Source organism: Silene latifolia, chromosome Y (genome assembly GCF_048544455.1).
Source record: "Silene latifolia isolate original U9 population chromosome Y, ASM4854445v1, whole genome shotgun sequence".
Lineage (NCBI taxonomy): Eukaryota > Viridiplantae > Streptophyta > Magnoliopsida > Caryophyllales > Caryophyllaceae > Silene > Silene latifolia.
Window position 1 is genome coordinate 64,597,223 of NC_133538.1, and position 13,522 is coordinate 64,610,744.

The 13,522-nt window shown below is 34.3% G+C and overlaps 2 long non-coding RNA genes across 4 annotated transcripts; one reads left to right on the plus strand and one right to left on the minus strand.

Annotated features, from left to right (window-relative positions):
* The first annotated feature begins 716 nt into the window (after nt 1-716).
* On the plus strand, nt 717-3,883 carry LOC141626295 (uncharacterized). 3 transcript variants are annotated; one of them, XR_012535900.1, is made up of 3 exons: nt 717-1,465; nt 2,350-2,515; nt 2,689-2,784. It is a non-coding gene; the product is annotated as an uncharacterized LOC141626295 (long non-coding RNA). The 3 variants fall into 3 exon arrangements; XR_012535901.1 differs by having other exon boundaries at nt 719-1,397; XR_012535902.1 differs by adding an exon at nt 3,192-3,883 and having other exon boundaries at nt 722-2,515; nt 2,689-2,792.
* Nucleotides 3,884-4,357: 474 nt separating this feature from the next.
* LOC141626958 (uncharacterized) lies at nt 4,358-8,892 on the minus strand. The gene is made up of 3 exons (XR_012536520.1): nt 8,657-8,892; nt 6,197-6,260; nt 4,358-5,321 (listed from the first exon to the last, which is right to left on the minus strand). It is a non-coding gene; the product is annotated as an uncharacterized LOC141626958 (long non-coding RNA).
* Nucleotides 8,893-13,522: the final 4,630 nt, after the last annotated feature.

A 13,522-nucleotide genomic window follows, 5' to 3' on the forward strand; every position in this document is an offset into this window, starting at 1 on the left:
TCGGAAAAGTGATATAAACATTATTCTGACGAAATCCAGTACATTAAACACAAAATCGAAAGACGAAATCAATCGAAACTGATTAAAATCATAATAAAATAAGAGATAGAAATTAACTTACTTACGACATTGCAGACCGCCATTATTGCAAAGAGGAGTGATGTAACGCCTCAAAAATTGCTACGGATTATGGAGTTATGGATTGATTAACCGGCGAATTGATGATGATCGATAAATTAGAACGAAAGATGAGAAGAATTGGGGGAAATTGAAGAATTAGGTCATAATCGTATAGTGGATGAAATTGAGATTAATTCGTTACGAATTAGGAATTGCAAGTACGACAATAACTAAGTTGAGGAGGATAATAGCGGATGAAAAGCTTAGCTGTAATGGTGGTCAGAAGCTCAACGTTAATGGCGAGTGACGAGATGAAGATGATGGAGTTGAGCTGAAGATGAGTTGAAGAGTGAGAAGGAGACGCAGTAAAATGAATTGATTAAATGATATATGGGGATAATATAGGGGGACACGTGGCAGCATCTGGAGTATCTTTAGTTATTAGATCTGACGGTTTAGAAGGTGTCCAGCCGCCTCACCCTAAGAAGGGTGCCTCACATGATTCAATCTCTATATATATATATATATATATATATATATATATATATATATAAATAGGATCTCGTGCGAACTGAAAGTTCGGTGCGAACTTACAACCTAATTTTCAGCCCTTGGATCAAATTAACCACAAGTTTAAATTAAAATCCCTGTCACTTCTCCTCTTCCTTCAAACGTATTCCCAAACCTCTAACCTCCCTCGCCTTTTATCCACCACCTGTCTTCACCGTCGCCGGAGCTTCGTCATCAGCTTGCTTCCAATAACGGCTACTCAACCGTCGTCGACCTGTTTGTCGCCACACAACCACAATTAAACTGAAGTTCAGTCAAAATTGGATCTATTTGGCTCAAAATCTTACAAAATTATCATTAATTGGGTTAGTTATTTTAAATTCTTTTCAATTTTTCATAGATCTATGATTTAGACCACAACTTTAAAAATAAAATAAACGGGATGTATAGTGGTTGAGGCGCATGACCAAGCCATTGGTGGTGCTGGGTTGGAAGTGTGTACAGTGTTGCGGATCTGAGTTTATTGTCGAAAAAGTTGCCAGAGATGGTCTGGTCGGCCGCCGCTGACAATGGTGGTGATGTATGGAGGTGGTGTGAGGGGTGGTAGTAGGGGCGTAATTGATGTGGTTATTGCGGCGACGATTGTGATAATGGTGGTGGGTCAAGTGGCACTTGACAGCAGTCGATGTATATCAGATGCTTGAAGGCCCCGCGAGGAATGACTCGTGGTGGTGATTCCCGTGGGGATGATAGTGGATGACGGCCAGGTGAGTAGTGAGAAGTGGAGGTCCAAGGGCTGGTTGGTGGTTTCTGGATACACACAATACTACCCCAGGTACACGAGTATAGTGCTAATGATACACAAATTGACTTGTGTATCTGGGTGTACTAATTTGTGTATCTGACTAGTCACCACACATCCACACCTCTACTACGATACTATAATTTCATGACGACTATCGCTACTGTAACGTGGTGATGTTCAATGGTGTGTTTTGTGTTCATTCCACTTATAGACTGGGTGTGGGTAGATACAGTAACAGTGACAGAAAGCATTAATGAAGCCCCCATGGACAGCCGACCAGCCTGAAACCTTGCGAACCCAATCCCCCCCTCCCCCAAAAAAAAGTTGTACGGAAGTTAGGCGCTAAGCCTTTCTCCTCAACTAATTGAACATGAAGTCCTTCAGTTCGGTATCGACTGTAGAGAGTTAACCGCAGAAGTTTTGTTTTAATTTGATTAGGACCAAAAACAATGGTAATTTGGTTGATTTGTTATCAGGGTTCTTTTTTTATTTGGGTAATGCTTACAGTGTGTTTGTTTAATTGCTTGACCCAATTTATGCAGTGTCAATCAATGGTGTATTTAGTGTTTTTTCAGTTATTTGAGATCGTTTCACGAATTGAACGTACTTAAAATGACTTGATCCGAAGTGCAAATACCTGAATTGGCCTAACCCGAATGGATACAACTCATACAAGTCATAAAACCTGAATAACTTGTTGCATGGTTTAGTATATGGAAAGCCAATAAAATCACCTGTTTTTTGTATAGTTATCCTGCTCTTTTTTTCCTTAGTACCAATGTCTAATGGGAGCTGTGCTTCTGATATCGTGTTGTGTAGCTAAATTGAATTAGTTAAGAGGCTATAGAACTGAAGTTCGGCATATAAGTGATGCATTTCAAAGCAATAACCTTGGCGTTGTACTAATGATCCAGGTGCTGAGATATGCTTCTGATATCGTGTTCTGCAAATTTTGCTGCAATTTTATTTATTAGTCATCCGGAAAGTGTTGGATCAACACGAGAGAAGATTGTATACATCCGACCAGTTTAGCATGCTACAGGTGGAATCCTTAAAGAACTGCTGGTTGATTATTGGATTGTAAGTTACGCAACAAGAGCCATTCAGGCTTACGTACAACTAAACACCAGATATCGTCATGGCTTAATATGAGCTTATCATTTTATATATTTCAACAGAAACTACAATGCATCATTTGCTGGATTCTTTAATCGAATCCAAATCATTAACATCTGGTAGTTGTTGATTTGTAGTTCAAGGGAGTGATCACTATGCTGGAATCAAGGACCTGTTATTGCTGTTTATGATCAGGCATCTTGGATCGGCGTCAATGGCAGCTTTCCTCCATATACCTCAGGTATTTGGCTTTCCTCAATGTCTTCTAGCAAGGTTGATTTCAGCTGTTTGCTGTCCACAAAAACTATCTGTAAATTCCAAAAACGATATTTAGAGAAATATAATGTAGAAATTTGTTGAAAGCATTTTTGTAACTTTGTATACACGGCACAGAGGGTGTATGTACATCACCTTTTTCTTAGTGTTATCGTCAATGAAAGGGTAGATCATCTTCCACACAGTCATAAAGACTTTAGGGGCATGAACTATGAACATCTTCCCTAATCTTTCTGGATAACAGTCCTGTAAAATCATAAACAAGCAGCTCAACACATCAGTCTCCGCCACTACTACAGACTGAAGCCCTTTAGGCATGATAATGAAGTCCTCTGAATGTTATTAATGAAGCCCCCATGGACAGGTGTGCTGAGACTATTGATTGGCTGATGCAAAGGTTAGATGGTGACTAGAACCGCAAATTTCTCGCAACTATTTGGCAATCTGGGCATGAAGGAATGCAATAGTTTTTGAACAAAATATATAACCCTCTGAATGTTCTCGTGTTCAGCTTCAATAGACTGATTGGAGACTATATTTGCTATTAGGAGAAGCTTACAGGTATTCTTAACCCCATTTTTGGTGTGGCCAGAAGAGCTTGGGATAAACCGAGTGCGGGCTTGATTAAATTAAATATTGATGCTGCTATCTTTGGCGTGGATGATGTTGGTCTGGGATTTGTTTGCAGGGAAGGTCGTTCTTGCGGGGTGTAAACGAGTTACGACACGATGGTCACCTATGGTGGCGGAAGCTATGACAGTGGTCTTTGGTTTGAAAATGACGAGCGATGCAGGTTTCAGGCATGTCATTTTGGAGGGTGAAACAGGTTATGTAGGCCCTTACCAAACCGAGCATTGTGCATAGTGCCGTAGTCTAGTCGAAATTTGTTTTGTTGACGCTCGTTCCCTGTAAAGTAGTTTTTTCACTAGCTTTTGCAAGCATGTAACGCGGGGGTAATACAGTAGCCTATTGTATATCGGTGGGTGAGGAGATTGTGTTGTAGTCAAATTTTCCGCAAATTATATTGGACTTGGTCGAGTTTGATTTAATATAGCTCACCCCTCTCGTGTTTCAGAAAAAAAAAAAACGTACCTCAATTCACATGATACATACATGAGAAATGGGTTGACATATGTGAAGTACATTAACACCAGCAAAATAACGTTTAAAAAAATAGCTCAGTAATTTCTTGGACTAAAGAAAGTGATAATGGGCATTTATCATTTTCTGTTAATTTAGCAAAAGAATAAACTAAAATTTTGGATTTGGGTGAATTGAGCTATAGATCTGGATGTACATTATGACGCTTAAATGACATGGAAATTACATATTCAGGTCTAAAGTGGTTTTATATAAGAAGTTTGTAAAACAAATTTATTTTTAAACGGATTTTTAAGTAACTATTTAGCTAGCTAGATACATTCATTTAAGTTTTTAGATACATACCTCTAACTAACTAGATACAATCATTTAATTTTTTAGATACATACCTCTAGCTTGTTTAATACACTCGTTTAAGTTGCTAGATACACTCCTTAAATATTTTTAGATACATATCTCGAACTTGCTAGATACATTCCTTTAAATTGCTAGATACATACATACATACACTCTTCTAAATTTTTAGATACATACCTCTATTTTGCTAGATACATTTCTTTAAGTTGTTAGATACATATCTCTAACTAACTAGATATACGTCTTTAAGTGACTAGATACATACCTCTAACTAGCTAGATACTTCCCATAAATTTGTTATATTTGCACGCAAGGATCTTTATTATAGAATAGAGGCATCCAAGTCTAGTAGACAATGTAACCATTTCACTGCGACTAAAATCATTTCCAAGACACTAACTAGAACTTCCACTAAATCCTACACTAAGCACCAAACCCAATTACACAGCTGTGATAACTGATAAGCCACCCATGTCTTCTGTAACTCCAGCTTCTCATCTGTAATTCCAGGTTCTTACAAATCTATGTTCATACTACTCTTGTGCATCAGCCAGACCATGGGTAATAACCTTAACTGCCCAAGTTGCGGCTCAATGCCCGTGCCTTACCCACTCAGTACATTACCCAGTTGTGGAGACCAGTCGTATAAAGTCCGATGCACCAATGGCAAACTCTGGTTAGACACATTGAACAGCTCGACCTACCAAGTAATCTCCGTAACTCCAAATATGCAAAGGCTCATAATCCAGCCGCAAACCTTCGTTGGCAAATCTTGCATCAACACTGATTTCCGTAATGGGGGAATTTGGCTTGACGAAAAGCTTCCTTTCAGTATCAGTGCTGAAAATACCGTCCTTAAACTGATCTTGCCACTCAGTCTGCTATGAACTGTTCCGCTAACAGTATTTGCTACAGGCATGTACTCACTCGTCTTCTCTTCTTAGCTTCAACTTAACTGCACTCATCTTGCCACTCAGTCTGCTATGAACTGTTCCGCTAACAGTATTTACTACAGGCATGTACTCACTCGTATTGGCTGATGCACAAAGTATAAATTATGTATCATCTACTGTCATATAACAAACACATTGATAGACTCCAACAACAAAAGATAAGCACACAAAGTTCAGTCAAAGATACTAATTGAACAAAAGGATCAGCGTTTCCCCTCTAATTCAACCATAAATAAAGTTAGTTACTAGATACACTCGTTTAAGTTGCTAAATACACTCGTTTAAGTAGCTAGATACATACCTCTAACTAGCTAGATACACTCGTTTAAATTTCTAGATACATACCTCTAGCTAGCCAGATACACTCCATTTAAGATGAAAGTGAATAAAGCCGATACCGATGTGAAGAGCATATCCATCATCATTATGCATAAACCAAGAAATTATTAAAAGACAATGCGATGCCTCTACATCTAACAAAAAGGCCTCTGAGGATGACTGCATCAGGAAAAATTCAAAACCTCCACATTTTACCATTTGTAGGAGAAGATAAAATCATGACATGGAAATTAACTACAAGCAATTAATGTCAACTTGGAGAGGAGCCAAACTCCAGCAAAAAAAATTTAGACTACCATGATTACTTTGCCCTCTATCACATCTGATGTTGGCTTTATTTGAAAAATGTTGTAACCATTGAATTTGTCTTCTTACTCAGTACTCAACATACCTCCCAATCATTAATTTATGGTTGCTTTAGTTTCTGACAAACTATTGATCATTTACAATGAAGAATCTATAAAAAGGACAAGTATAAGAAGATAAAAGAAAAATCAAAAGCTCATAAACACTCAAGTTCACATCAGAAAAAAAGAGTATATGATTCTGCATTTCCGGCGCACACCATTCATCAAGCAAACCCACATCAAAAGAAAAAAAACCAGAAACTCATCCATACTAGTATGTCAATGGGTTGAGCAAACCAACTTCAGTTTTTCAGCAGCAGCTTCATTTACTGAATACTGCAAAATCACAAACAAACACAGCCCATTACAAAAACTAGCGAAACCAAGATTTTAGTTACAACGGCAAAAGAATTCAGGGGACAAACTAGTAATGCAATCAGACGAATTAGAAAAGATCGTAAATTTTAATTAGCAGTTTCAACTTTTCATTCTCTAGAAGGGCTGAATACCCCTACTGGTCCCCTGGTTCTACTGATGATTACAAATAATCGACATCAGAAAAAAACAGCCCATTACAAGCACTAGCTGAACCAACAATTTTATTTAGAGCAGCAAAAAATTTCATACACGCTGTATATCTGTATGATACAAGTAGAAATGCAAATTGCTCTGCAAGCAAAATACTAGGGCCAAATGGCATATAAAACATACACAACCAATCACAGTCCGAAAATCTGAAAATATAGTAGTTCACGAAACAATCTTAATTACTTCCAATGCACCTCGAATCAACACGACAACCCAAAGGTCACAATAGCGAATAAAATGCAGAGCTCTGATAGAAACATACTTCATCCAGTTAAAATATTGGCTCAGACATATCACTATATCAGTGGTGCAATACATTTAGGTCATGGCATCCTGGCAACCTTGAGAGACAGCCATATAGATGACATTCAAGGATATTCAGAGCCGCGGCGAATTTTCTACAGTAATAGAATAGAAATGTAGAATCCATGGTGTTATATACTTATATCTACAGCTGCACTCTTTGAGAAAATTTGAACGACTAGCCTTAGTTTAGGGAGCAAACGACTACAAAATCAAACCGACGCCTAACTTTAATACGAATTCAAGTTTTCAACTCCTTAATAGAAGACCGATCATGTATATAAGTAAAAATGTCACTGCAACCAACAAGCTAGGACCAAATGGCATATAAAAACATACACAAAACCGAAGAATAAAAATGTAGTTCAGAAAACAATCTTATTTACTTCCTATTAACAAAACAGTGCCTCACCATCTAAACAAATTTGTCTTACTAAAGATTTTAACAATGCTGCAAACTGAAGAATGCATATTGCATTTTAACCCTCGACAGTGTCACCAAATTGAGCAGATAATGGCAAAATATGCTCACGTAATTACCAACAAATGAATCGTCTTAGCTACAAACCACGATAGTAAATCTCAATTTAGCATAACACCTCGGAATTGATCAATGCAGATAATGAGCAACATTAGCATAATAACATTTGGTGACACTGTCGAGCATTATATAACAACATTAGCATAATAACATTTCGACAGCGTTTGAATAGATATCAGTTGCATGATAACACTTCCATAACTTACTAAGTCAAGCACTTCGAATGAGACCTCGACATCAGCCTATCAACAACAACATCATCATATTTCATTATCCCCAGTCTCTCAAGGCAGTAACTCTTCTATAAGACGTTTGTATTAATTAGCACGAGATCATTTAACCAATTGAGTAAAAGTAAAAGGGTGTCTTTGATGGATTAACGGGGAAGATGCCCGCAACTTGACTGAACTGATTGTTACTGATGATCCACGATAAAAATTAGGATAAAATTGGTAAAATTAATTAAATTTATGTAAAAACTTGTAATATAATACCTATCTGCAAAGTTTAAAGTTTAAACAACCTTCAGTAGGTTACAGTAGAACATTGTGAGAATTCAAAGATTTTGTTATTTGGGGTGAGCTTATAAAGCTGTGAGTTGAAAACTTGCACCAAAATCGTGACATAATGTGATTTTCTCATTTGAAGTACATCATATAGAAAACTACTTCGTACCATAAATCTAATAGTTAGCCTTGAGATTGATAGATACACTCCTTTAAATGTTAGATACACTCATTTAGATTGTTAGATACATATCTTTAGATTGCTATATACACATATCTGGCAAGCTAGATATCTTTCGTTTACCTTATCGAATCACATCTTTGTGAGAAGATAGATACACTCCTTTACCTTCCAGATACACATCTCAGATTCTTTAGATACACTCTACTACCTAAGCCCCTCATCATTTTCAATCAACCTTGGCCAAAATGTCAATTTAATAGTCAACTTCCTCCATAATTTTCAGTATTAACCCGATTCACCATTTCATCCACCAAAATGTGAGCTTCAAATAATGGTAAATCAGCTACCACACAGAATATCATAATGCGTGTTAAACACAAAAAATGTCACGATAAGCAAAATTATCTAAGTGCTGCCATTGTTCAAGTATTTCAAATGCTATTAGAGTGTACATTTCAACTAACACACAAAATTTCTAACTAACTGTTTTCACTTAATTTACTAAAGACTAATTATATTTTTTTTATTAACCAGTGATATTTTTTTCGAAAATCAATTAAAATGCGAGATCTACAATAAACCAAGTAAGATTTCAGAAAACTAATAGTACCGTCGAAGAAATCTGAAAATTTAGAGCCGCAAACTCTATGGAAGTCGTCGGAAAATCCATGACTTGGTTGTTGGCCATAGGAGCTACAAAAGAAGAGCGTTGGCTTAGTATGCGTGGCCAGCGGAGGATAGCACCATTTCCGGTGGTCTTTTGGAAGCAACGACGGATGATGGTGGTGGTGACTGGTGGTAGTGGTGGTGGATGAAGGAGATGGAAGTTTAGGTGGGATGTGTGATATAAAGGATAAGGGTGGGGAAGTCAAACCGATGGATTTGGTTTTGCTTTTATTAAATTAGTTCGTACGGTTCGCACCGTACTTTAGTTCGCAGACCGACTTTGACCTATATATATATATATATATATATATATATATATATATATATATATATATATATATATATATACCATTTTTGGTGAATAACAGATTCTATTGTCGCAAAAATTCCAATTGGGTTCCGCAGAAATTATTTGGTCCATTTTTGCTGATTCCTCAATTTTCTCTGTATTTTTACAACTTTCCATACTATTTTCCAAGTTATCACTTAACTCTTTATCCTGATTAAAAACTTGTAACATTTCAAGATTAGATATTCTTATATCCTGGCTTTTCGTTTTTTCACGAATATCTTTAATTTCTGTTTTAAGATTCTCTATTTCTTTAAGAACATCTTGTAATGATGTAGGTTTAGAATTTAATTTCTTATGCATATATATATATATATATATATATATAGAGAGAGCAAAGTTCTTCTAAGTCCTTTTTTTTTTTTTGAGTCCATAAGTCCCTCCCACAACCCTTAGATCATGCATGGTGGGAGGTTGAGATTGAAAGCAAAAAACACACTTAACACTAATGAATTCACTTCTCTCTCTAGTTTTAATAATACATTCACTAATTCATTATCATACACAATTAACACCATATTTTGTCTTATACTTCAAAGTTTATGAAAATTTTGTTAACATTTTTCCTGTGTCGGTTTTTTTCGTTTTTTTTTTCGAGACAAGTTTTCGACTGTTTCGTTTTTTTTCGTTTTTTTTTTCCGAGACAAGTTTTCGACATTTTAGGATATTACGAGTGTAATTCTAACAGCAAAAAGTGTAATTTTAAGAAATATTTTCGAGAATTTAGCGTTTTACAAGTTTAACTTCAATCTTTTCCGAGTGATTTTAACGAATAATATTTTGAATTTTTGTCATTTTATCACAAGTTATTGTAATTTAGCATTTTACGAGTGTTATTTTAATGACAAAAAGTGTTATTTTAGTCCACGTAAGTGTAATTTCAGTCCAATGAGATTGTTATTTTTAGTCAAGGAGAATGTAATTTTAGTCCAGAAAAGTGTAATTTTAGTCAAGAAAAGTATAATTTCAGTCCACAGTCCATAGTCCATTGAGAATGTAACATTAGTCCAATGAGAATATGAGAATATGACCAAGTCCATTGAGATTGTAACATTAGTCCAATAGAGGTAAGTGTAATTCTAACAGAAAAAAGTGTAATTCTAACAACAAAAAGTGTAATTCTAACAACAAAAAGTGTAATTTTAGCCGAAAAAAGTGTTATTCTAGCAAAAAAAAGTATAATTTTAATAGAAAAAAGTGTAATTCTAACAACAAAAAGTGTAATTCTAGCCGAAAAAAGTGTTATTCTAGTAAAAACAAGTGTAATTTAAACAGAAAAAAGTGTAATTCTAACAACAAAAAGTGTAATTTTAGCCGAAAAAAGAGTTATTCTAGCAAAAAAAAATATAATTTTAACAGAAAAAAGTGTAATTTTAATGGAGAAAAATGTGATTTTAACAGAAAAAGGTGTAATTCTAACAACAACAAAAAGTGTAATTTTAGCAGAAAAAGTGTAATTTTAGTCGAAAAAAGTGTTATTCTAGCAGAAAAAAGTGTTATTCTAGCCGAAAAAAGTGTTATTCTAGCAAAAAAAAAAGTGTAATTTTAATAAAAAAAAGTGTAATTTTAATGAAAAAAGTGTAATTTCTAATAACACCACCAAAACTGAAAAACAAAAAAATATACAAAAAAACTTAGATCTTTTCAAAAAAAAAAGAGATCTAGGTAAGGAGAGATTGAGAATTGAAAAAAAATAAAAAAAAAAAAGTAAAAGTGGGAGATATGGAGTCGGCATGGCGCGGTCTTCAACAATAAAAACAAAAGGAAAAAAAAAAAAACTAAGCCACAACAATAATAACATCCCCAGACCCCAACCCACTAATTTAAAAAAAAAAAAAAAAAAAAAAAAAAAAACGTTGACAGATCTGACTCGAAAAAGGAGGAGAAGGAGGAGAGCAAAGGCCACCGACATCACCACCAACATTAAACACACAAACAAAGTAAAAAAAAAAAAAAAACAATAGTACTAACTCCCACAGTAACCCAGCCCACTCAAAAAGGAAAAAAAAAAAAAAAAAAAAATTGGCAGATCTGGAATTCGAAAATGGAGGAGAAGAAAGGGAAGAGGAAGGATACATGGGATGGTAGTGCGTGGTGGAGTGGTAGGGGAAGGGTGTGGGCATGGTGTGTCGGTGGCGGCAGGAGGAAGTAGTGGTGGTGTGGGTGGCGGTCGTGGTGTACCGTGGTGGTGGTGTGGGTGGTGTTTGTTGAGGGAAATGATTGTAGATGTTGTAGGTGGTGTCGGTGGTGGTGGGTGGGTGTCGGTGGTGGTGGGTGGGCGTCGGTGGTGCGTGGGTAGGGCGGTGGTGGTGGTGGTGGTGCAAGGTAGTGTGGGTGGTGAGGTGGCAGCGGGGTGGGAGAAAAAGGGGGGGAATTTTGGGATTTTTTTTGTTTTTGAATTTGTTTGGTTTTTTAGAGAGGAGAGGTTTTTGAGAGATAAAAAATGGGTGAAATCATGAGATATGAGAGAGAAGTGGTGTTTTGGAAAAATATATATATTAAATTAGTAGTTAATTAGGAAGAATTAGTGATTAATTAGTATAGGTAGTGAGAGAGTGGGTTTAATGAGCTTTAATCCCTCCTTTTTTGCTTTTAATCTCAACCCTCCATCTTCCTCATCCAATGGCTCTAAAGGGAACTTATGGACTCAAATGTAAGAGGTGGACTCAAATGATCTTTATACTATATATATATATATATATATATATATTATATAACTGGGTTGAAGCGTTGTGGATGCGCCACGTGTCAACCCAGCTTTAAATACAAGTATTAATTACACTGAATATTAAATATAAACATAATAAATGTTGTATAAATCTCAGCAAAATATTAATTACAGCTTAATAAATTTTATTATAAAATTACATTAAATAATTACGGTGATTTGATTCTAAATTTATTAAAAAATTATTTTGATAAAAATCCTAAAATGTAAATAATTACGTTTATTGCGAAAAATGCTTCAAATTAAGTATAATTTTCATTATATTTATTGAAATGTTTTGATTTGTAGAGATGATTAAAGTGAGTATCTCATAATATTTTATGTTTACGTAAAAAGATATTTTGATAAAGTTATAAAACTTAGACCATTAAATCCTAAGAAAAATATATTTGGAAGAGTCATTGTATTTCTTAAAAATATAACTTAAAGAAAACTACCAAGAGGTAAGTTTTTATGTGGGAATGAAAAAAATTATATTGCGAGAAATTGAATACATATGAGATTTTGATAGGTTTAAATAGTGTGATAACGAGTATGTGCACGAGTATGTATGTACACAGTGACTACGAATGCATTTGAATAATCAAAACAAAAGTAATGATTATTAAATATTATAGTATTATAAAAGACATAAAAAAGTAGAAAAAAAATATTACATTTTTCTTTAATATCTTCAATTAAAATACGTATACGTCAAGTATAAATATTGATTATGACTAGATAAATATTACTTTTAGTTAACTATTTTATACTACCTCCTATTTCATACGTTGTTCCACTTTTTTCAATATATGTGAGTAGTATTTTATTGAAAAGGGAGCAACATATGAAATAGGAGGGAGTATGTTATATTTTAAATACTTTGAAGTTAAACCTCAAAACATATTATTTGAGAAAGTTTAACCTATTTTATTTATAGGCAAACTCTTAAACATCATTTATATATAGTTGTTTAAAATAACAAAAGGTGCAATTTTTATAGATATGTTTGACACATAACAGATGCAAAACACAATCAAAACATTTGAATAAGTTGAGTTTGAACTCTATATGTGTGATACATAAATAACACACGCTATACATAAAAAAATTAAAAATTACATAAAATTTATTCACATCATTTTGAACAAATATTGATTGATTTGAAACCTAACGTAGTGTGAAATGATATAATTTGTAAACTTAATGTTGATTGTTGCATTATTCGAATAAATTTTATTTTAATTAATATGATATTTGAATTAGTCACAAAATAATTTATAAAACGTTGATCAGCATAATAAATTATCACTTACTCCCTTCGATCCAGACAGATGGTAACACTTACCTAAAATGGATAAACCACACCAATGGTAATATACCATATTTGGCATGAAAAATAACTAAATTACCCTTACATCCACTACCTATTTACAACTTTACCATCCACTCACCCACTCACCAACTACTTATTTAATCCACCTAAACTCATGTGGCCCCAATCAATATTTCCTACTTTACCCCTCACCTTTCCACCTTTTCTTAAATAACCTCTTTTTGCTTATGTTTATATCTGTCTGGATCGGAGGGAGTATTAGTTTTAATTAAAATTGTATGTATTTTATTTTAAAATATTGAAAATAAACCTAAAAAAATTAAATTTGAGAAAAATTAATTTATTTTTATTTATAAGTAAAAATATTAAAGATTATATATATAAATTAATTTATTTTTTTTCAATTATAATAATTAAA